The sequence below is a fragment of the Podarcis bocagei genome (assembly GCF_964188305.1).
Source record: "Podarcis bocagei genome assembly, chromosome: 2".
In the NCBI taxonomy this organism is placed as follows: Eukaryota; Metazoa; Chordata; class Lepidosauria; order Squamata; family Lacertidae; genus Podarcis; species Podarcis bocagei.
Genome location: NC_138126.1, coordinates 93,975,759 through 93,997,995, shown reverse-complemented (window position 1 = coordinate 93,997,995; position 22,237 = coordinate 93,975,759). Strand labels below are relative to the sequence as shown.

At 43.2% G+C, this 22,237-nt stretch overlaps 1 protein-coding gene across 3 annotated transcripts in view; it reads right to left on the bottom strand.

Annotated features, from left to right (window-relative positions):
- Window positions 1-22,237, bottom strand: part of B3GNTL1 (UDP-GlcNAc:betaGal beta-1,3-N-acetylglucosaminyltransferase like 1) — a 186,710-nt gene that overhangs the window by 93,004 nt on the left and 71,469 nt on the right. Inside the window, exon 1 of one of the 3 annotated variants that reach the window (XM_081183856.1) lies at window positions 9,060-9,078. The exons of the other annotated variants lie outside the window; for them this stretch is intronic. The gene's annotated coding sequence lies outside the window, so the exon portion shown is untranslated. Of the gene's footprint in view, window positions 1-9,059; window positions 9,079-22,237 lie in introns of those variants that run through there. 3 annotated transcript variants of the gene reach the window in all.

Genomic DNA, 22,237 nt, shown 5'->3' with positions numbered 1-22,237 from the left:
TGCATTATTATTCCACTTGATCCTGCCCCACATAAACTAATAAGAAGGTCTAATGAAAGAAACAACCCAAATACATTATGGATGTTAATCTTCTTTTTACCAATGGATGCATTAATTTTAAATTAGGCATTGTTACTGCAGAGTTTTCATTACAATCTATCATTTTCTATCAAAAAATGGAAAAATTGGGTTATTCCTAAACTTTAAATACAGCTCTGAAATATATTTTACAGATTTCATATATTGTGTGCGCTACCGCGGAGTTGGGTCAGGTGCCATAAATATATCCCACTCTGGAAAAGATATCCCTGTTCCCTAGCCAAGAAAAAAAGGCTGATGGGGGGGGGGATGGCAATAGTAACAAATCACCAAAGACTAAACAAAATTATTTTTTGTTTCGCCTTCAGCATACCCCTTTGGTTTGAATTTCATAGAATATTTATCCTCTTGAGTGACTGGAATATAGAAGCATCATGACCCCCCAACCTCTCTGGAATCTACACAAACTCTGAGAAATGACATAAATAAAACATTAAGCCAAGCCAACTGAAAAGTGTTGCTTTGTAATGTCCCTTAACCTCAGAGGGGCTACAAAAAACAGGTGACTGGAAATGACTTCTTCCTCCCAAAAAGTGTAATCATTTTTATCAACTTATTCTTAATTGCAACAAGCATAAAATGCTCCCAGACACTGAAAGTAAAGGGATATGCTCTATGGCAACCATTCATAAAGTTTTTAATTTATGAGGTTCTTACTCAAGTGCCCCAAAACTGCACATCCTAAATCTGTCAAAGAAAATAGTGTAAGGACTATTCTTTTAAGAGATGACTACAAGGGAAAAATGTTCCAAACTATCTTTCTTCCAGAATAGATTCTAGTACTTTCAACCATACAGTTCCACCACACAGTTTCAAATACTTTATTATGCACTTCCAACTATACTAAAAGCTGTGCAAGATATATAAAAAAGTTGTGCCTCTGTGCAAGCAGTTCAGAATTTGGAACATAATGACTTTGTTCATGCTTCATGGTATGACATAGTATAAAACAAATAATGGTTTACTTTGAATGAATGAGCAAGTGTGCTGGTGCATCATTAAGCATTGTTTATTTTCCCCTTCCCATACCTTTTTCTTCCTTCCATTTCATTTCCCTCTTTTTTCCCTGCTCATTTTGCTTTCTCAAACAAGTTGTCTGTGGGTTTGAATAGAGAGAAGACTGAAAGTATAAGGAATGATCCTGTTCACTGTTGCAGCTAGCCAGCCTTGCCATCTTCCATTCCACCTCTCACCCAGTTTTTGTTTTTTCATGTTGTCCCTCCAGAGTCAACCATCATTCTGCTGCCAATAAGCATGTCCAGTCCTTATTGGGCTATTTGGGGACTCCCCACCCCTTGGGTTCTTTCTGTTAGAATTCCTGCTCTGTGATTGCAGTCATGGGATTGTTGTCTATCACATGACAGTGTATGTTTTGACTCCACAGAGTGGGAAGTGACAGAGACAGGATGTTTGTGTTACTGTCTTCCGTGAAGTGGGACTATTATCCTTTGTTTTTTCTCTTTGCTGTCTGATGCTAGAGAGAGAGGGAGCCATGTTGCAGTGCTCCGTGTGTGTTTATATGTAAATAAAGTAGATTAGACGAAATGCTGAGTTGCTGAGGTCTGTTACGCAAGCTGGGAAGACTCTGCAGATCCCTAAGTGTGCTGATGTCTGTTGGCATCGGTCGCTGTGATGTTCAGGCAGAAGAAAGCTTTTGAAGCTCCTGAACAATCGACTAGGAAGGAGGGAACATGCCAGTCGGGCATGTGTCTCTACCGGGGTCCTACTTGAGTGTAGGACGAGCTCCTGACACTTTCCCCTACAGCATTGGGAGTTTTGGGGGGACTTCTGCAAACCTTGTGGTTTACCCAACCTACCAATATCTTCATAGTGTGTTAGGATGATGCCATTTTGTCTACATAAGAGACCAGCACCAGAAATAGAAGGGATGCCATTAAGATAAGACTGGTGGAATTAAATGGGGATGAAGAAAACAATGCATACAAAATTGCATCAAGCAATCCTACTGATTTCTACTTTACATTTATAATTTTAATATAATAATTTCAAAAGGCCAGAAAACCTAGTACTAATTAATCTCATTTTTCATTAAAATATTCCTAATCTATTCCATGCTGTTAAATACTTAGTTTTCATATCCTTCTCACAGACCCTAAACTTGCCTCCCTACTTCCTCCTCGGTCGTTTGAATCAACTTATTTCTATCAACTCTCCAAGACCGCCCCCCCCTTTCCTGTCTCAAATCACTAACCAAAACCATCAGTATGTTTGTCTTTTCCCATCTGATGCACTTTAACCAGCTCCCCCTCTCTTATCTTTTTCCTCCCCAAGTAATCATCTCATTTTTCCTTCTCCCACATTTCAGCTGCGGCCTTTCCTCTCACCACTCCACATTCATTCTGCTCTCTCCCCCACGTTCTCACTGCATGCCTTCCCACCTACCTTAAGCCACTCCGCATAACTTCTCATTACTTCCTCCCCAGAGATAAATGCAGACACTGCAGCCCACACTACATCCTAAAAAAAGTACTAACTGACTTGACTAGGCAACACTTGCATATTTCTAGATTTTAAAACTAGATAAACATAATAATGCAACATGAGCAAGTAGCAGTTAAGTGAAGATGAAGTTTGCAATTTAGAATAGGAAACTGGGTGTTTTTTCAAATGTATTTTTTTAATCAGATGGTTCTGATTAATTATGTTCTAGGTGTTGAAGGATTAGCTGTATAATAATCTTAGCATGGAATGATCCAAGAAGGGAAATGGGATGAGAGAAACAGATCCTTTCGCTAGAAAAATGGGTGCTAAATTGCATGGTGCATTATCTGCCAAAGAGGGAATGTGTCTGAGTAGAGAAGGTGTGAGAGAAGCTGTGCTTCTGCAAATAATTTCTTCTTTGTCTTGCCTGTTCCGTTCTACAATGGAGACAATAAAGCATCTCTCCTGCCTTCCCCCAATCTTTTCCCTCCATGCTCAGAGGAAGGAAGAAACACACTGATTATGAAGTGATGGAGTGAGAAAGGATCTTTGGTATTTCCAGGGAGATTGGGTGAAGAAGAAATGAGATGGAGTATTAATTTATTTCCCAGGTTACTGAAGTATCCAGTGACTGTGGAGGGGGACAGAAATGAAATCCCCATGAAACTTCACTGGACATTTCAGAAACTGTTATTTGCTTCTCATAAATTAAAAAAATCCCTGGTATTTCTAGGAAAGACAGGAGGGATGTTGAGACAGAGTGTGTAGGTATGAATGAATGAATGGAGTTGAATGCTCTGCTTACATGCATGTACATGGATCTGGCTGTGTGCATGAGAGAAAGAATGCACGTAAGAACTACTGCAGGTCTGTGGAATTCTACTTTTTCATATAACGAAGTAAAAAAAAAATCATTCAAGAATGACATTGCAAAAATGAGTAATCATGTATTTACTAATACCACTTAATAATTCCATTTATTGAACAGAAATTAAGAATTTCCGTACAGGTTTTTTTATATGTTCACTGTGGTGAAATTGGGGCTTCCAGCAACAAACAAACAAAAAGAACTCACAGGTGCTATTCAACTAAGCTGTTATCAAAGTACTTGCTAAAATAATTGACCCAACTTGGTCATGTTCATTAATTTCAGTGGGTTTATTTTGAGTAAAACTTAGTTGAATATAATCCCATATTTTCTTTTGAAACAAAAGAAATGCTCAGCTGAGGTAAATAAGTACTTTTGATGTCTTCAATATCCCATAAAAAAACACGAAGAGACAAGAATGTCAATCCAAACAAGTGATATTACGTTGCCACAAATTAACAGACCATTAACTAGACTCCACTGATCACTTTAGGGTTTTCACCATTACTGTTTTATGTGGCTGCTTGGCAGTGGCAATTTTACATTTACAAAAGTATCTTAGCAGCAAACAGTGCCCCCCCACTAAAAGCCTCTTGTTTTATTACTACTCCTCGGTTCTGGCATCATCAGATACCATCTATGACTATAGGGAGAAAATACGTTTGCCAATCAGAGAGTTACAGTTTTAAAACGAAGCCAGCCCAGTTCCCAGAGGAAGAGATTGGATTCATAAATCTCAGAGACCATTAAACACAGCTTATTTTTATAGTTCCTTATAATCCCAAGTCTTCAGAGAAACCAGATCTTTATTGCTATCATCCTCTGGAACTCCAATACAGTGTACCAAAAGAAGCTGAAGAATTTGTAAACTTTATATCCAATATTCACTTGTTACTCGTTCTTTCCAACGACAGATATTCAGAAATAAGTGGGGTGTACAAGAGGCAAAGATTTTAAAACACAACTCCTATAAATATTCAAACAAAAATTGAAAAGTGTGAATATCACGTTAATTTACAAACCCAGAATAAAACTCTTTGTATGAATTAATGCTTCAGTACATTCTCATCTGTAATGTTTGGGTGGGTACACTCCAGGATTCTCAAATTTATCCCCGCAAATGTTAACGTGTGCCATCATCACTCACTCTAGTTTCAATTTCACCTTAATATATAAAATAATAAAATAAGGAACGTTGTAAAAAAATATTGTAAAAACAAGTCAAAGAGAACTGTTACATCTGAAGTACTCCTGGGGACTCATTTATCGTACATTCTTGGTGGTCCTGCCCTCGGGTCAATTTTTGTGTGTGTGGATGAATGGGTTTCTTATACATCTCAAGACTCCATATACTTCTCATCACAGGTTGTTCCTATTAAGATAGGGAGCTGGTCAGGGATCATAGCCATACATATGGATCAACAAATGACAAGGAACCATTAGGAATGGCAGTGTCAAGAATACCTTGAGGACCTTTTACCCACAACACAGACTTTGTCTTGTTGAAAGCAGGAAGGCGCTTGTTTCTCGGACGTGGAGTCTAAAGCAAATGTGAAATATAAGCCTTTGGCACAACCCACAACTCACATTCGTATCAAAGGTTGTTCTGGGGGGAATTCTCCTTTTCATAAGGCTCATTTTCAATGTCTAAACATGGGGGGAAGCAGAGGAAACACATGTACACAAATGGAAGTCCAGCCAACCCTAAGAACATGCATAATTAAAAGCAATAGTTGCAAAATCAATTCATTAGCTAACAGAATGTATGCAGGTATGCTGTTTCAAAATCTACTAGCTTCCTTTGTGAGAAACGGGTATTAAGAATATTAACAGCACTAATAAAAATGATATTACAAGCACTAATATTTTATACATGTATTCATAACTAGGTGCTGTACCCTTCATCACTTCACTTGCCAACTCTGCTTACCCCCCCCCCTCACCAAAAAACATCACCCTCAGCTCACCATACCTCCAAGGCTTGCCTGGGTCTGCCTGCTCACTCCTCCACCTTCTAGTTCCCTTCTCCTCACTTTTCCTGGACCTGTACCTATATTCTACATATTCCTCTTTCTCCTCACCTTGCCTAGGTTGATGGCCCAGCAGACTGTCTCACTGAAGTATAAACTACCACCTGCCTATGACCAAGTGAACTGCAACTGACAACATGCTTATGATTTTATATATGAGAGAAATGTCATTACGTGGCTTGTAATTTCGGTGATTGTGAGCGCCCACCCCAAAAGAGCTTTAACGTTTGCAGTTCAACCCTATGGTAAGGTGAGGAATACATAAGCCCCAAATAACTTCATGCACTAGAGCACACAAGCCACTGCCCATCTCTTAACCAGTTGTGTGTTAACATTAAAAGAAGGGCCAGAGCTCAGTGGTAAAGCGCATTTTTTGCATTTTTTAAAGTCCCTGGTTCAATTCCAGGTATCTCCAGATAGGATAGGGAAGGATTCTTGCCTGATATCCTAGAGAACCATGCCAGCCATGGTCTGATTTGGTGTAAGACAGCTTCATTTGTTCCATATTTAAATAAGAGAGAGAGTGTGTGTGTGTGTGTGTGTGTGTGTGTGTGTGAATGAGGAAGAGAGAGCACTATGAGACTTGCACTTTTGTGAGGCCCTCTCCTATCCTACAAAACATTTGCTCTTATTCTGCTTTGATCCCCATGACTCTACAGCTGTTAACGTAATTTATCTTTAATCGGGATTTAAAGTTGGCTTTTTAAAAAAGAGCAAACCCTGGATTCACATTAGCCATAGTTAAGGCTTACACAAGAAGAGAGGGTCTGGGGAAAATAGCATGTAATCCTGAGTTTTGCACTCTATGGCAAAAGACTGGAAAACATGTTTACAATGCACCTACAAGTGCAACTCAAAATAGATTACACAGCTAACTGCAAAAATGTCATTCTAGCTTCTAAAGAAAATTTTTCTAGCTACAGAAAAATATTTATTTCAAAATAAAAACATAGTTTTTAGGTATCAAATTCTATCATATGGAAAGTATTTGTTTAGACAGACCATTTACATTAACTCTGAAACACAACTTGATGTACCATATAAAAAGGGGGCTGTTTCTCTGCTTTAATATATATTACATGGTATTGCGATATTTTGTAGACAGAAAAATATACCACAGGATATAAATATACCACAGGACGTAGAAGCTGAGCCCTGTCCACCCAAAAGCATCACTTCCCTTAGCAACCACCCCACTGTTGTTGAACACTGAAGTCTTTGACAACTTCTCTGTGTGTCACACTGCTCTAAGCATAATCTGAAAGAATTGCTTGCAAATTCAAGACTGAGACAGGAAGTGCGATTAGAAATAAAATTCTTCTGCAAAGCTGATATTTCTGCCAGACCTAGCAAGTTGCTTAAAGAAAGCATTATGCACATAAGAAGTTCCATTATTAAGCAACTTCAGGCATACTGCCTTGTGGAAATTCTATTTTTTCTGCATAACCAAGAATCTATAAATCCCAAACAATTCTGAATATACCTACAAAAAAGTTTAGAGAAAACCTCAATCTGCAGTATTTAGCCTCTTCTTGTGTTAATGTTTTATAGTCAGCATGTGTTTCCCTCTTTATTTTCTCTTCCCCTCTCCTTTATTGTTTTCACAGCAGCAGATGACGGAATTCTCTCTTCAATTAACCATTTTCATCTCAATTTGTATGGCAAGAAATCATGGCATTACTGATGTCACTCAAATCCATCATGTCCTTGTTTGGACTTTAAAGTGAGATGAATATTACAGCCCCATGAGTTCTTTTCCAACCAGAATTGTAATATGAGAACTCCTCCCTCCTTGCCTATCCCTCCTCACTCTCACCTGCCTTTCCCATTTTATCTTGTGACAACAGGCACAATATCTTGGAATATTCCAGGTATTAGAGATACGGGAAACTTACTTTTTTCCAAGAGCACCCCAATTCTTTGTATGAAGGCCAGGCACACCTAAAGAGTCCTGAGATGTAGATTCCAAGATAACTGAAAACCAAAGAACTCAGGAATCCTGGAAAAAACACATGTTGCAGAGTGCAGAGGTGCCACCACAGCAGCATTTCAACAGACACAGGTAGGGAAGGAAGTTGACCTACAGCAGTGCCTCCATGCTGCCATTACCAGACGAGGTAAATGGGAAAATGGGGGTGAGGAGGTCTGAAATGAAATTGGTTTGTAATAAATAGAACAGCCTATGTATGCTGTGGAGCTTATGTACTGCAGGTATACTGAATGAACACAGACAGGACTCAAAGAAGTGCCTATGCTAAACTACTTCTACAAAGTGCCTACATATTTGCAATAGCAGCTTAAAGTGAAACAGGCAATGCGGCAAGACCTGCATTGGCCATGTCAGGCCAACAAACCACATTCATTATCTGGCACTGACGTATAAAATGAATATCGCTGCTTTCTTCAAATTTACAGAAATAATTTAGAGTTTCTCTGTTCCCCCCACCAAATGTAACGTAGATGGGAGAAAATCCCATTAAGATCCAACAGGCAGAACTAATAAGCATCAAAGACTGTTTGCTGCTTAAGAAAAATGTGATGGGAATCTGGATACAGGATAAGGATGCCCTCAGAAAGGCGATTTTACGTCTTATATTGCAACAAAATGCTTTTAAGGCACTTGGAAGAGCTGCCAGATTTTCTTTAATAACCTCAGAATTATAGCAATCTCTGGAATAATATAATAGTACTGCAAATCCTAAAATTACATTGTAAGACACTAAATATTCCTTGGCAAATGCGAAAATAATTGTCCAGTGAGTTCAGAGGGAAAGCATCTGGACTTGAGGAGGTCTGTCATCTAGGCTATCCATCATCTTTATTTTACATGGCTAATTGTGCTAGGATCCTACTTGAATTTATTTCTCCTTTATAAATAGACTAATTTAATGTGTAGCTTGCCTTGCCTTTCTTCTAAACATAAAAAATAACAAGTCAAAAGTATTATAGATCAGATATCACCAGTAACCTGAACTTTTAACTCACTGCTAGGTATTCAAAACAATTGTACTGAATACTTGCACACTCAATTTTGAAAAACACAACAGAACAATGAAAGCTAAGTTGTTATTATTATAATATGGTAATGCTGTGCCAGAATTCCCTTGACCCAAACAAGTGCCTCCATGGCTAAACATGGCCAACCATGTTTAGCTCATAACATGGTGTGGGAAAATGTTGAAAGTATTATTTAATGCATGTGCTTTGAAGGAAAATATATTGTGTGACTTCTGCGACTGTCAAAGTTCAGGGCCTCGTACTGTTAATATGTTGCCTGTTCAGCAGTAGCTGCTTGGTGACAGGTTCTGAGAGCGGAGAAACCACTGGTTTGATAATTTATTAGGCAGGGCCTGGATCAGGCAAATTCATTCCACTTGCTCTGGGCGATAGGAGAGACTGAGTAAGATTCGAGATTCTAGTCAATTGAGAGTAAACTTGTTAGTGGGGAGAGTCAGTTGAGATTTGACAGTTGGGGAACTGGAGAGAAAAGGAGCTGATAAGGGAGGTGTGAGGGGAAAAGACAAGGGGAGACCCTCAGCAGAAAGCTGAGGCCTAAATATTAATATCAAGTTTGTCTCTCTGTTATAATAAAAATTGTAATAATGTCATTGTGCACCCACCTTGGAGGATTTGTAGTGATGCACCACAATACTGGATTTGCAAGAAGTCAGGGGAGCAAAATTGAAGGCAGGTTGCACAACAACAGTATCCATAGTGGTGGTGGCCCAAAGGGCCAAAATAAATGTGATAATGTTTACCCCTGGAAATCCTAGAGTGCACTTCTAATAAAGGAGTTATGGTGACCTATTGCTTTATGAAACTGATGATTTTGCAAGTTGCCGCCCCCCCCCCCCCCACTGGGGCAGGAATATCTGAATCACAAAGATGCAGCTCAAAGCTAGAACAACAGTTGCTACATTGTGCAAATGGCTACACGTAACACAGGTTCCCAACATGCATACTAATACAATGTAACAGCACAGGGTGGGAATCAAAGCTTAGCCAACAGAAATTGGTGAGAATCAAACCTGAATCACCATAAATTGCCAGTGCTCATTGCGCATGCGTATTAAACATGAAATGAGGTAATGATTTATTTGATTGGTGAAAATTGAAATGCTTTGTTTGAAATGTTATAAATACCACTGCCCGACCACTGGGTGTGGTTGCAGTTTCGCAGAACAATCTGACTGTAACCTATTGCTTCGCAGTAAACAATGATGGACTCCTAACTCCTTACGAATCTGAGTTTTATGGGCATAAACTCAGAAGATAAGCCATTTTTGGCTTACAACAATAGCATGGGAGCAAGTAGGTATGAAGACTGAGGGGGGGAAGTGGTGGTTTAAAACAATGGCAGATTGTGTAAAGCAAGGATGAAATGAAATATTTGAGGGCTCTGCATCTTTTCTCTCTCATGATTAACTGGTTAACAGCAGCAGCTTCTCTCCATCTACATTCTTAGAGTGGTGCCTGAATGCTTTGTTTTCTAGCTTTCTTCACAAATGTCCAAATGACTTACTTTCTTAAATGAAAGCTAAGAGTCTGGAGCCCCTGCAGGCTTAAAGCCTGTTACACGTGTGACACACCCTGTCAATGACCCTGGTTGCAAAGGATGGGGCACTACATTTTTCAGTTCTATGAGAAATCAAACACAGAAAGGGTTAGAAAACCATAATGCTAGGGACCTTCAGCACTGCTTGTTTGTTAACATTTCACGTATTTCTTGCTCTTAAATATCACATTTGCTCAGGAAACTCCTGTAATGGATTTTACTTTTCTTTACTTTTGAAACACTCCCCAAAATACGATTTTGGAATGCAGTTTTTGGCTATTTGTGGTGGCAAGGATTAAACAAGATGCACCCTTCGACTGCTTTTGGATATTAGTTTTTGAGATAGTGCAGTTTTTACCACTTGTTTGCCTTGTACGTAAATAAAGGTCGACTGTGCCACTAGCACTTGCAAAGGGTTTGGAGAACAAAGGATTGCTGATGGATTTCAGTCAATGAGGATGATATTAACTTTCAGCAGAATGAAGGCAAAGAATGAATTAGAATTCCATGACTTGATTAAAAGCCCCTAATTACACAATTATTGCTTGTTAGGACAAGTCTCATATACAGCTTCTGTCATCAGCTAACAATCAGTTGTGCCCACCTGAAAATTGGGATGTACTGGTAATAATAATTAAAAAACGCTACATGAATATGTTCTTTGTCCATTCCAATACTGTAGCTTCTGGGTTAAATGAAAGGCATGGATCTGTCAAAATAGCTATTTCTTCTTTACTGATCACTTTGCTGCACGTGCCTCACTTTTTGGAGAACTAGCATAAATAGAGGTATTGTTCTGGAATATTAACTTGATGTACAGAAGATTTCCCACTCCATACAACAAAACTTAAGACCTACCAACAACCCTTTAATATCTGGAGACACCATTTGACACTGTGGAGAAGAGTGTGGAGAAGAAATAAGCAGACTTCTTGCCTTTCTGATATCTATTCAACATTATTTCATCCAATGTACATGTCTAGAGCACTCAAAAAAGAAGGTGTTAATTGAATAGCCTCATTCCTTGCCAACTTTTAAACCACTACTTTATCCAGCTACACTGCTGGCATGTCCTCTGCATCAGGCTTTCAGCTATGTTTCTTTGTGTTTTTCATCAGCCTATCCCCAAAGAGACTATTTTACAAATACTCAATCTCACTCTGTGCTGTTTACCAAAGCTGTGCGCACTCAGACTTCACAGCACGAAGTATCCGCACAGATTTCCATCCTACAGTGATAAAAAAAATGTTTATTAAAAGAACTCTGCAGTTGAAAAACTGAAACTGTAGTGGTGAATAATGCAATTCAACTGGCTGAAGACAAGGCAAATCCAACCTTCTTGTTCTCTGCTGAAAGGATCTTCCTCCATCCCTTTCCATTCTCAACACATTGCATGATCTCAAGTGCCACACTGTCCCCGTCTGCCCACCACTACTCCAGGCCCCCAGCCCTGCATGTTGTTGCACAGCTCTGAGATTGATCCTGGACTGAGCAATGCTCATCTCAGCATAAATGCATGGATGTTTCTCCCAACACACTGAAATGCTAAGACCTATGAATATGGGGCTTAAATCCTACTTCTCTTCTCCAAGCCTCTATAAAACAATGCATCATTAGATGATACTTTAAAGGAAGTTTGTAAGCAATTGAGAATGAGTAGCTATTTTTTAAAAAATAGTGAAGTTTGTCTTCCTTGCAACACAGGAAAATGATCACATAATGTTGAACACTGGAAGCGGACTGGACTGCTTAAGGCAGGCATGGCCAAACTTGGCACTCCAGCTGTTTTGGGACATCAATTCCCATCATCCTTGACCACTGGTCCTGTTAGCTAGGGATGATGGGAGTTGTAGTCCCAAAGCAGCTGGAGGGCCAAGTTTGGCCATGCCTGGCTTAAGGAAAGTGTTCCCTGTCAAGTGGGAAGTGAATGTTTTCTAAAAAAGAGGTGGGTAAATTCAGTTTATCTAAAATCAAAGAGAGATACAGTGGTACCTCGAGTTAACTACTTAATTCATTTCAGAGGTCCGTTCTTAACCTGAAACTGTTCTTAACCTGAAGTATCACTTTAGCTAATGGGGCCTCCTGCTGCCGCCACACCGCTGGAGCACGATTTCTGTTCTCATCCTGAAGCAAAGTTCTTAACCCGAGGTACTATTTCTGGGTTAGCGGAGTCTGTAACCTGAAGCGTCTGTAACCTGAAGCGTATGTAACCCGAGGTTCCACTGTACTTAATCACAATCACAAAAACACATCCTATCGACCAAGATATTCTGACTTCTGTAGCAGCCTTTGATTGTAGAGAAATTGCAGGTTTTATACACCTTCTTCTTCCTAGTGGTAACAGACCTGAACATAAACTTGATAGTTATCCTTTTATATCTGAACAGATATATTTGTTTGTAACCTTTTAAAATCTTACACAGAAAGCTCCATGTAAGGGGTATCATGTGCCCAAGCTAAAGACATGTGGCTGTTGGAAAAGTAACCCTCTTTCCACCATCATAGCTGTTCCTTTCTCATGTGTCAGGACCGCACTGGATCTACTGCCAAAAGTACTGATCCACATTCAGCCCCCAATCTCTGGTTCCTTTTCCGCCGCAGCTTCAAATCTGGAGCACTCTTTTTTCCTGGTTGCGTTTTCTGATGATGTGTCCAACATCCTTACAGGGCATACTAGTGAAAAATGCAGCCAATAGGAACAGCTGTTCTGGGCGATTTGCCAGGATCCACTTTGGCTAGGGATTCCACTGCCCTATAACCTCTTCCCTGCCCAAGGACTTTGCGGTGGAGACGGGAAAAGAACTGTGAAAGTGTTGCTGCCATTTCTTGAGTTTGCATGTGATTAAGACATTACCAGCCAGATATGTCAAGACAAGACACCTCATCTGAAGACTCATTTTAAAAAGTTTCTTTCGATGAGGAAGAAATTAATATAATTGAAGAATCAAGTGTTAACCGTGGTAAACATGAACATGTTCTGAGAAACAAGGATAGAATGAAACAATCCTATATTAACTGCTTGAAAGGCTGAAAGTGAAGGAGAGAAGACTGCATTTATGCAGGCAACTTTCTGCTTACATGGGGGTTACGTTCCCGGGGTAGCGCATAAAGCCAAACCACATATAGTCAAAACACATTGGGTTCAATGGCAGGTAGGATTGCCAAAATCTTTTTTTCCAGACCATCCCCTTTCCATATATATATATATATATATATATATATATATATATATATATATCCAAGTGCACAAAGCTGAATGCACTAAAGTTAAATGTGTGTAAGCTGCGAGCTACTTATTACAATGCATTTATTTGCACGCTTGACTCTCTCTACAAGCAGGAAGAAGGTGAGGAAAGATGTTGGCTGTTGCGGTGGTCTTTGAGATTCAGGATCTCCACCTCAGGTACCAAAATTGGCCTAGAACATCACACTTACTGTTTTATAGTAATTACTATGAGGTGGTCTGGATGCAGAAAGAATAGGGACTAGTTTCCCAAAAGCTAAGGAGTTGAAAAGTTTCCTATCTTCCATTGGGGGACAGTGATTCTCATTCTTCTACCCTACTTTGAGAAAAGGAGATAAGAGACATCATGGGAGGGCAAGAATGGAAGTGTTTTGAAGCCATGGTTTAAAGTGGGGTGCTGTGATGGGATGATTAGCTGCTTGTGCGTAAAATCGTGGTCCCTCAGAGTTTGTGCAACTCCACAAACCTCTGTGTGTGACAGAGCTCCTCAAACATGTCTGCCCTAGTCACTCGTAGATTCCGACAGTGGTTGTCTGCGGAAGCGCTTCCAGCATAGAAGCTCCTTAACGGAAACGCGTCTCCTGGACTCACGACGTGGCAGCTTCCGGCGAAGCATGGGTCTCCCTATGGGAGCTTCTGACACCGCCCCGCTGTTCTCGCTGGACGTGTCCCTGATCCCTCCCTCTTCCCTGCTAGTTCCTGCATTTGCTGCTGTGTCTCTCTCCGCATTCATGAGACCTTCCTCCAGAGACCCCTCTCTCCCCCTGCTGGTCCCTGCTTTCGCTGCTGACTCCTTCCCAGCCTCTGTGAGCCCTTCCACCTCCCTTTCCTCCGATGGCAGTTCCCTGACATCCACCTCCCCTCCAGGGCCCCCTTCCCCCCCGCCCATTCTCTCTCCTCTGGGCGGTGAGGAGATAAAACCCCGAAAAGAATCCTCTTCATCTTCCGACGTCTCGAACATTTCCCTCCATCGGTCTTCGTTCCGGCTCACTGAATCCTCCTCCTCCTCGGAATCAGGGAACCCCTCCAACTCTTCTTCTTCGTCGGTGGTGGCAAAGTATTCCCTCCGGAACCTCGCCACTGGCTGAGGTTTACGTGGGAACCTCTGATGAAAAGTTTCTATTAAAACCTCGTCATCTACATCCTCTGCCATGACCCAGGTGTTTTCCGACTCCGGTTCCCCTTCCCACATTACCAAATACTCTACTTGATCTCCCTTCCACCTGGAATCGAGAATCTCCGCTACATGGTAGCTGTGTTCCTTCTCCTCCATTGCTGGTCCCCTATTGACCCTCCCTTCTCTGTCCCCTTTATACGGTGACAGCAGCGACCTGTGGAAAACTGGGTGCAGCTTCATGTGGTTCGGTAACCGGAGTCTGAAAGCCACTGGGTTGACCTGCTGCGTGACTTCAAATGGGCCCAGTCTTTTGGGTCTTAACTTCTTACAACCCCCTTTGAATGGTAACCCTTGGGTTGACAGCCACACCTGGTCCCCCACCCTAATGGTTTCACCTTCTCTTCTGTTTTTGTCTGCCTGCCTCTTATATTCCTCCTTAGCCCTGTTTAAGTTAAGTTGGATCTGGCGATGGATCACCTCCATTTCCTCTACGAACTGTTCTGCAGCTGGAACGCTCCAGTTCTCCCCTTCCCCCCCTGGGAAGGCTCGGGGATGGCACCCGTAATTAGCCAAAAAGGGGCTCATCCCCGTGGACACGTTCTCTGCATTGTTGTAGGCAAATTCTGCCAACGCCAGCTTCTCCACCCAATCATTCTCTCTGTCATTCACATAACACCTCAAATATTGCTGGAGGACGCCATTAGCTCTTTCCGCCTGCCCGTTGGTTTCAGGATGCCGGGCAGTTGAGAAATTAACCTCTACATGCAGTAAGCTCATGAGCTTCCTCCAGAACCTGGAAGTAAATTGTTTCCCTCGGTCTGAAACCACCCTCAAGGGGGCGCCATGCAACCTAAACACATTTTCTACAAACAATTTAGCGGTTTCTTCTGCCGTGACCGCATGTGAGCAGGCTATAAAGTGGGCCATTTTGGTTAACAGGTCTACCACAACCATGATGGCTGTTTTCCCTCTGGACCTTGGCAGATCAGTCATGAAATCTATTGCCACTGCTTCCCATGGTCTTTCAGGTGTGGGTAGTGGTTCTAATAACCCTGCCGGTGCCCGCCTCTCCCCCTTGGCTCGTTGGCATTGGTCACACCCTCTCACATACTCCCGCACATCTTCCCTGACCTTGGGCCACCAAAATTCCCTGGTAACCAGCCACATGGTTTTGTGTTGCCCAAAATGCCCTGCTGTGGGGCTATCGTGCAGTTGCTTGAGTACCTTCTCCCTCAATTCCCCTTCAGGTATATATAACGCTCCCTTGTAATACAACGCCCCGTTTCTCTCCTCAAAACCCCCGGGTTTGTCTCCCTCCCTCCTGAGACCCCTGAGTTTGTCCTGGGCGTATTCATCATGCACCGTTCCCTCTACCAGTTCCCTTTGCCCCACCAATGCCGCCCAACACACCCAGCGGTCCTCTGGAATGACATGGGTCTCTTCGGGTGCTCCCTCCCCCTCCAAATATTCAGGTTTGCGTGAGAGAGCGTCCGCCCTAACGTTCTCTGGGCCTGGCACGTAACAAATCTCAAAGTTAAATTTGGAAAACTCCTGGGCCCATCTCAACTGCCGTTGGTTGAGCACTCGCGCAGTTCTCCAATACTCTAGGTTCTTATGGTCCGTGCACACTTGCACCTTATGTTGTGCACCAATTAGCAGGTGCCTCCATCTCCGGAAAGCCTCATGGATAGCAAGAAGTTCTCGATCGTAGACCGTGTAGTTCCTCTCGGATTTGTTCAGTTTTCGCGAAAAAAAGGCACACGGTCTCCACTCTGACTCCTCCCCCCCTGGCTGCAGGAGGAGCACCGCCCCAATGGCTCTGTCTGATGCGTCTGTTTCGACTCTCATCTTTTTTTGTAAATCCACATGCAGAAGTTGTTCTTCAGAGGCGAAGGCCCTTTTTAGCTCCTCAAAAGCTCGCTCCGCCTCCTCAGTCCAAACAAATTTCTTCTTACTGCTGAGACAGTCCGTTATGGGCGCCGTCAGGTGGGCAAAGTTTCGGATGAACTTACGATAAAAGTTCCCAAACCCTAGGAACCTCTGCACATCCTTCTTGGTTTTGGGAGTTTTCCATTCCAGCACTGCCTGGACCTTGCCGGGATCCATAGCCAATCCCTTGTCTGACAGGCGGTACCCCAGGAACTCTACCTCCTTGGTATGAAACTGACACTTCTCCAGTTTCACCCACAGCCGGTTGTCTAGCAGCCTGCGCAACACTTCTCTGACGTCTCTCACATGCTGCTCCTCATTCTCAGAATACACCAACACGTCATCCAGGAAGGCCACGCAATTCTTGTACAGCAAAGGCCCTAGTACGTGGTTCATCAGCGATTGAAAGCACGCTGAGCCTGCTTGTAATCCAAATGGCATAACTAAATATTCAAATGCCCCCAAAGGGGTGAACATGGTGGTTTTCCATTCATCCCCTTTCCTTATACGTATCAGGTTGTACGCCCCCCTTAGATCCAGCTTTGTAAAAATCTTTCCCTTCCGCACCCTGGTCAAAATGTCATCAATCCTGGGCATAGGGAAAGCCACTGGTTCTGTCACTGCATTTAACCCCCTGAAGTCACACACAAGTCTCGGCTTGTCCGTGTTCTTTTTATCCACAAAAAACACTGGGCTACCCCCCGCTGCTTTGGACTCTCTGATGAAGCCTCTCTTCAGGTTCTTGTCAATGAACTCTCGCAGCTCCTGCATTTCTCTGTCTGACATGGCATACAACTTGCCTACAGGAAGCTGTGCTCCAGGGAGTAAATTGATCTGACAGTCAAAGGGCCTATGCGGGGGTAGTTGGTCGGCTTCCTTCTCGCTGAACACGTCGCTGAGATCTGCATATTGTGGTGGTACCTTCACCTTCTCCATTACTTCTGTCCCTGCTAGGGTGGCTTGGGCCCCTGCTGAACCCTTTTCCCCTTTGCAGTGTTCTAAGCAATGTGCTGAACCAAAGGAAACCACTCTCTGATGCCAGCCCACCAGCGGATCATGTAGCGCTAGCCAGCTCATTCCCAAAATAATGGGAGCGCCTCCCAAGGTGGCCACATTAAACGCTATCAGTTCTGTGTGCCTGGCCACCCTCATTATCATTGGGACGGTCTGCAAGCTGACTCCTCCTCCCAACAACTCCCTGCCATCGATCGTGGTCACCTGCAGGGGGTTGCTTAAAGGGATCGTCTGTATCTGGTGTTCAGCAGCAAACTCTTTGCTCATAAAATTGCAGGAGCTGCCTGAGTCCAACAGCGCCTTTATCTTTAGGGGGTGTCCATTTTGCAGCTCTAGCGACACTTCAATCACTAGAGCAGGTTGAGGAGCTTCTGGCGTGGGCACTTTCACTGCTCTTTGGCCTGGCTGCTGTGCCCCGACTGTGGCAACCAGGCGTTGGCTTTTACCTGCTCCGGTTCTCCCTGCTCTCTTCCCTCAACAGCTCCCACCATCCCTTGCCATTCCTTCCTCTGGGGGCAGACTCTGGCAAAGTGGCCTGGCTGTTGGCAGAGATAGCATTTCCGGGCGCCTTTTCCCTCCTTCTTAGCCCCCTCACTGGGCTTTGAAACTGCGCGCGCGCGCGCTGTTCCGATTTCCATCGGCTCTGCCGGCGGGAAAGTTGTCTCTGGAATCTCAGGAATGCGGAACTCCTTCCAGCATTCCCCTTTCCCTTCCCGCCTCTCCAAAGCTCTCGCCTCCTGGCGCGCTCCTATGGTCAGCGCAGATTTAGTCAGCTGATCCATGGAATCCGCCCTAGGACCCCGGGACAGCTCGTCTTTCACGGCCGAAGCCAGGCCTTCTTCAAATAGCATTTGAATGGGTGCCGCCGATAAGTCCCACCCCAATCTGTGAACCAGCATAGTGAACTCAGTCCAGTACTCACGGACAGATCGGCTTCCCTGCTTGCAAGCCATCAGCTGTCTGCGCACCACTCCTTCCTCAATATCGCTGGAAAACATGAGATCCATTGCACGAAAGAACTTCATGGTGTCCTTTAGTACGTCATTGTGCGTTGCCATCAGGGGCCTAACCCAGTCTCTCGCCCCCCTCTCAAGATGCCCAATCACGAAAGCAACTCGCGATTCCTCGTCAGGGAATTCATCAAACTGCACATTGAGAGCATATTGCATCTCTGTTCTAAAGGCATGATAGTCCTTGGGGTCCCCCCCAAATTTCTGCACCAATCCTGGTACCTTTCTGTTGAACTGGGTGGCTCTCCCCTTCTTGTCTGCATCCTGAGCCCTTCTCTCCTCAAGCCTAGCCGTCTGCAGCGCCAATTGGATTTCCAACGCTCGGTACCTATTTTCCAAGCTTGGACCCGCTCCAACTCCTGCCTCTCCGGCTCCGGCTGGGTCGCTCATGATGCCTTCTCCTGCACAGACAGCTTACAAAGACTGTCGGAATGCTGTGATGGGATGATTAGCTGCTTGTGCGTAAAATCGTGGTCCCTCAGAGTTTGTGCAACTCCACAAACCTCTGTGTGTGACAGAGCTCCTCAAACATGTCTGCCCTAGTCACTCGTAGATTCCGACAGTGGTTGCCTGCGGAAGCGCTTCCAGCATAGAAGCTCCTTAACGGAAACGCGTCTCCTGGACTCACGACGTGGCAGCTTCCGGCGAAGCATGGGTCTCCCTATGGGAGCTTCTGACACCTCCCCGCTGTTCTCGCTGGACGTGTCCCTGATCCCTCCCTCTTCCCTGCTAGTTCCTGCATTTGCTGCTGTGTCTCTCTCCGCATTCATGAGACCTTCCTCCAGAGACCCCTCTCTCCCCCTGCTGGTCCCTGCTTTCGCTGCTGACTCCTTCCCAGCCTCTGTGAGCCCTTCCACCTCCCTTTCCTCCGATGGCAGTTCCCTGACAGGTATCTAGGGTTACCATTAACAACAGTGCATATTACCAGCCAGCCAGGTCAAGGAGAGGATACCTTTTCCTCATTCCTGTAATCAATATGTGTCATCTTCTTTCACAAAGAAAAACATGAATTGGAAATAAACACACCCAGCATTTTAATCTTTCCCATTATATCAATTAATGTTTTGCTGCATTAGCTAATGGGAGCAGTTCACAGGAAGTATAAAGCCATTGCAGTCAGCAGCACAGGTGATCTGGGAGCAAAACCTGCTCTCACCACCAGCCAGTACTGACTTTGCTGCCTGGGGCAGGGGGAGGTTTTGCCTTTGTCTCAATAGCATCATGAGCTGCAGTTCCCTTACCTCCTGCCACAGAAGTAAATGACTGTGTTCATTTATACAAGAGAATATAAAGCAGGTGCAGCTTTCTTCCCCCCAAATAAACCATATAATTATTGCCTCCAGGCCACAGGCTTTCAATCAGTGCCAATCAGTTGAACGGTTTTTGGAGCCTTTCAGTGAATAGCTCATTGACCACAAACAAATGACAATTATTGCTTATTGTGTACAGCATGCAGATTGATTCAACTTCAAGCTACATGCTGATGCTCAGCGGATCTGAACTACATTATGGGATGGCAGTGAATCAGTACATACCAGTGTATGATCAAGCTGGTAATCTAGACTCTAGCACATCCTAACTAATGGTGCAATCACATATCACAGGCCTACAACAGCTTTAGCATACACCTCACTTGCTTTCAGTGGTACAAAGTACCTTTCCTTGGGCTTCACAAAGTACCAGAGCTAAAGGAACAGCCATGAAGACAGCCAGGTATGAGTCTGAATTGAAACACTGATGTTTTGTCCATATTGGGACTTGTTGATTCCGCCACTGAAGGGAAGACAAATACTGAAAAGTTGCCTGTAGTTTTGCTCAGTACTTTCAGGTCCCAGACACTGCTATTTTTCTAGAAAAAGAGGTGCTAGTATTCACCATGAACGCCTCCCTTGTTCTCTTAGAATAGCAATAGCACCCACCTGAGAGGTGCCGCAAATTCCAGCTGGAAAAAAAGGCCTGATCCTAGGTTGCATTTTATAATGCACTGCAAAATGATACAGAAACACCCTGCCTAATTTATTTAGTGTTTGATTCCACTCCCTGGTGGGAGGGGGAGGTTTTGCCTCTCCTTGTTATTAGCTTTTGCTGAGAAGTTAATTCTAATAACATATGCAAATCACAACCAACCATTCATAACAAACATTATCCAAAAAGCCATGAGAATACAACACTCGTCGTTCACTTCTCTTTCCTCATTCTGCCCTGGCTCAGCTGGCTTGTTGTTGCTTTTCTCTGGCTGCATGGACATTGGAGGGGCGAACACAGGTAGGGAGAGGTGTGCCATTGTATGCTAAAAGAACATTTTTTGTACAACACGTCCAAAAGATAGTAAACCGATGTTTAATCTTAATTAGGTGGATTTCTCCAGGACAGTCTGTACTGATGGAACGGACCCACCCCCAGCTTTCCCAGAACCATAGAAAACAGAAAAGAAAAATGACAAGGCAGCCCTCAAGTATGAAGCCTGCTGCATCAGAAGGCTCCTGCCGTAAAGTCAACGGGAGAGTCTTTAATGCCCATGGAGTTTGGAACCTTTCATGGAATGCCAGAAAAAGCAAGTGTCCACCCTGAGAAGAGAATTCCTTGAGTGTGAAGCTCTGGCACAGAGGCAACCACTGTGCTCTTACTGAACATTTAAGGCATATCATTCCACACTTCAGTAACATAAAAGCCTCCTAAAGAAAATGCAGCACTGTTGTTGTTTTTTTAGAGAATGTGCCAGACAGAGATAAAGATTTAGCAATATTTTAAAGTAAAAATAGTGGGAGACAAAAAGCTTAGTATGGCATCACATTGGCCTCAGTCATACAATCTCTCCTTCCGATTACTGTAAACCAGTCTTTCTCAGCCTTCGGGTCCCTAGATGTTGTTAGAGTGCAACTCCCATTATCCATGACCACTGGTCCTGCTAGCCAGGATGATGGGAGTTGTAGTCCAGCAACATCTGGGGACCTAAGGCTGAGAAAAGCTGCTGTAGGCTATGATACATGGATATCTGCCTAAATATAAGACTCCATCCCAAAGAAAGAAGTACAAATAATCAGTGTTAAAATGTTTCAAGTGTTTACACAAAACATTGCTAAGATACTATCATAAAACAAACGCAGAAGAAAATGGTTTGTAGAATACACAGAAAAGTAATAAATCAACCCACACTGTTATTTGTTCTGCATCTAGCCAAAGGAAAAGGAAATGATAAGTAGATGACAGACTCATCAGAATAAACTGTACCAAATTTAATCTTCTCCTTTGATAATAACTGATGGACAGATAAGAGGTACCGGTACATACTGGGCATAAATATATCTCATTTTCAGTAAGCCTTCTCTGACAGTTCCACACAAAATGGTCATAAGCAAATCATTTGCACATCAACAAGGATGGTTAAGAATTAGGTAGATTTTACCATTCTAGCAATGAGTGTCTTAATTTTAAACAAGAAAGGGACACTGATTAAAATCTTAAAATGGGGCACACGAGATGAGGATTAGAAAATACAGTGGTACCTCGGGTTAAGTACTTAATTCGTTCTGGAGGTCCATTCTTAACCTGAAACTGTTCTTAACCCGAAGCACCACTTTAGGTAATGGGGCCTCCTGCTGCCGCTGCACCGCCGGAGCACAATTTCTGTTCTCATCCTGAAGCAAAGTTCTTAACCCGAGGTACTATTTCTGGGTTAGCGGAGTCTGTAACCTGAAGCATATGTAACCTGAAGTGTATGTAACCTGAGGTACCACTGTACCTTAAAACAACTTTCAATATAATATAACAATTCAAACTTGTCCTGATTAACTAGAATTTAATTTTTGCTGCATTTTTGAAACTGTCAGCCAGTGGAAAGAGTTGGAGGTAGGGAAATACACAAACTGGGAGGCACACAAGCAGGCAACAGATTCTAAAGAAACTAGTAAATCATAATGTTATCTTTC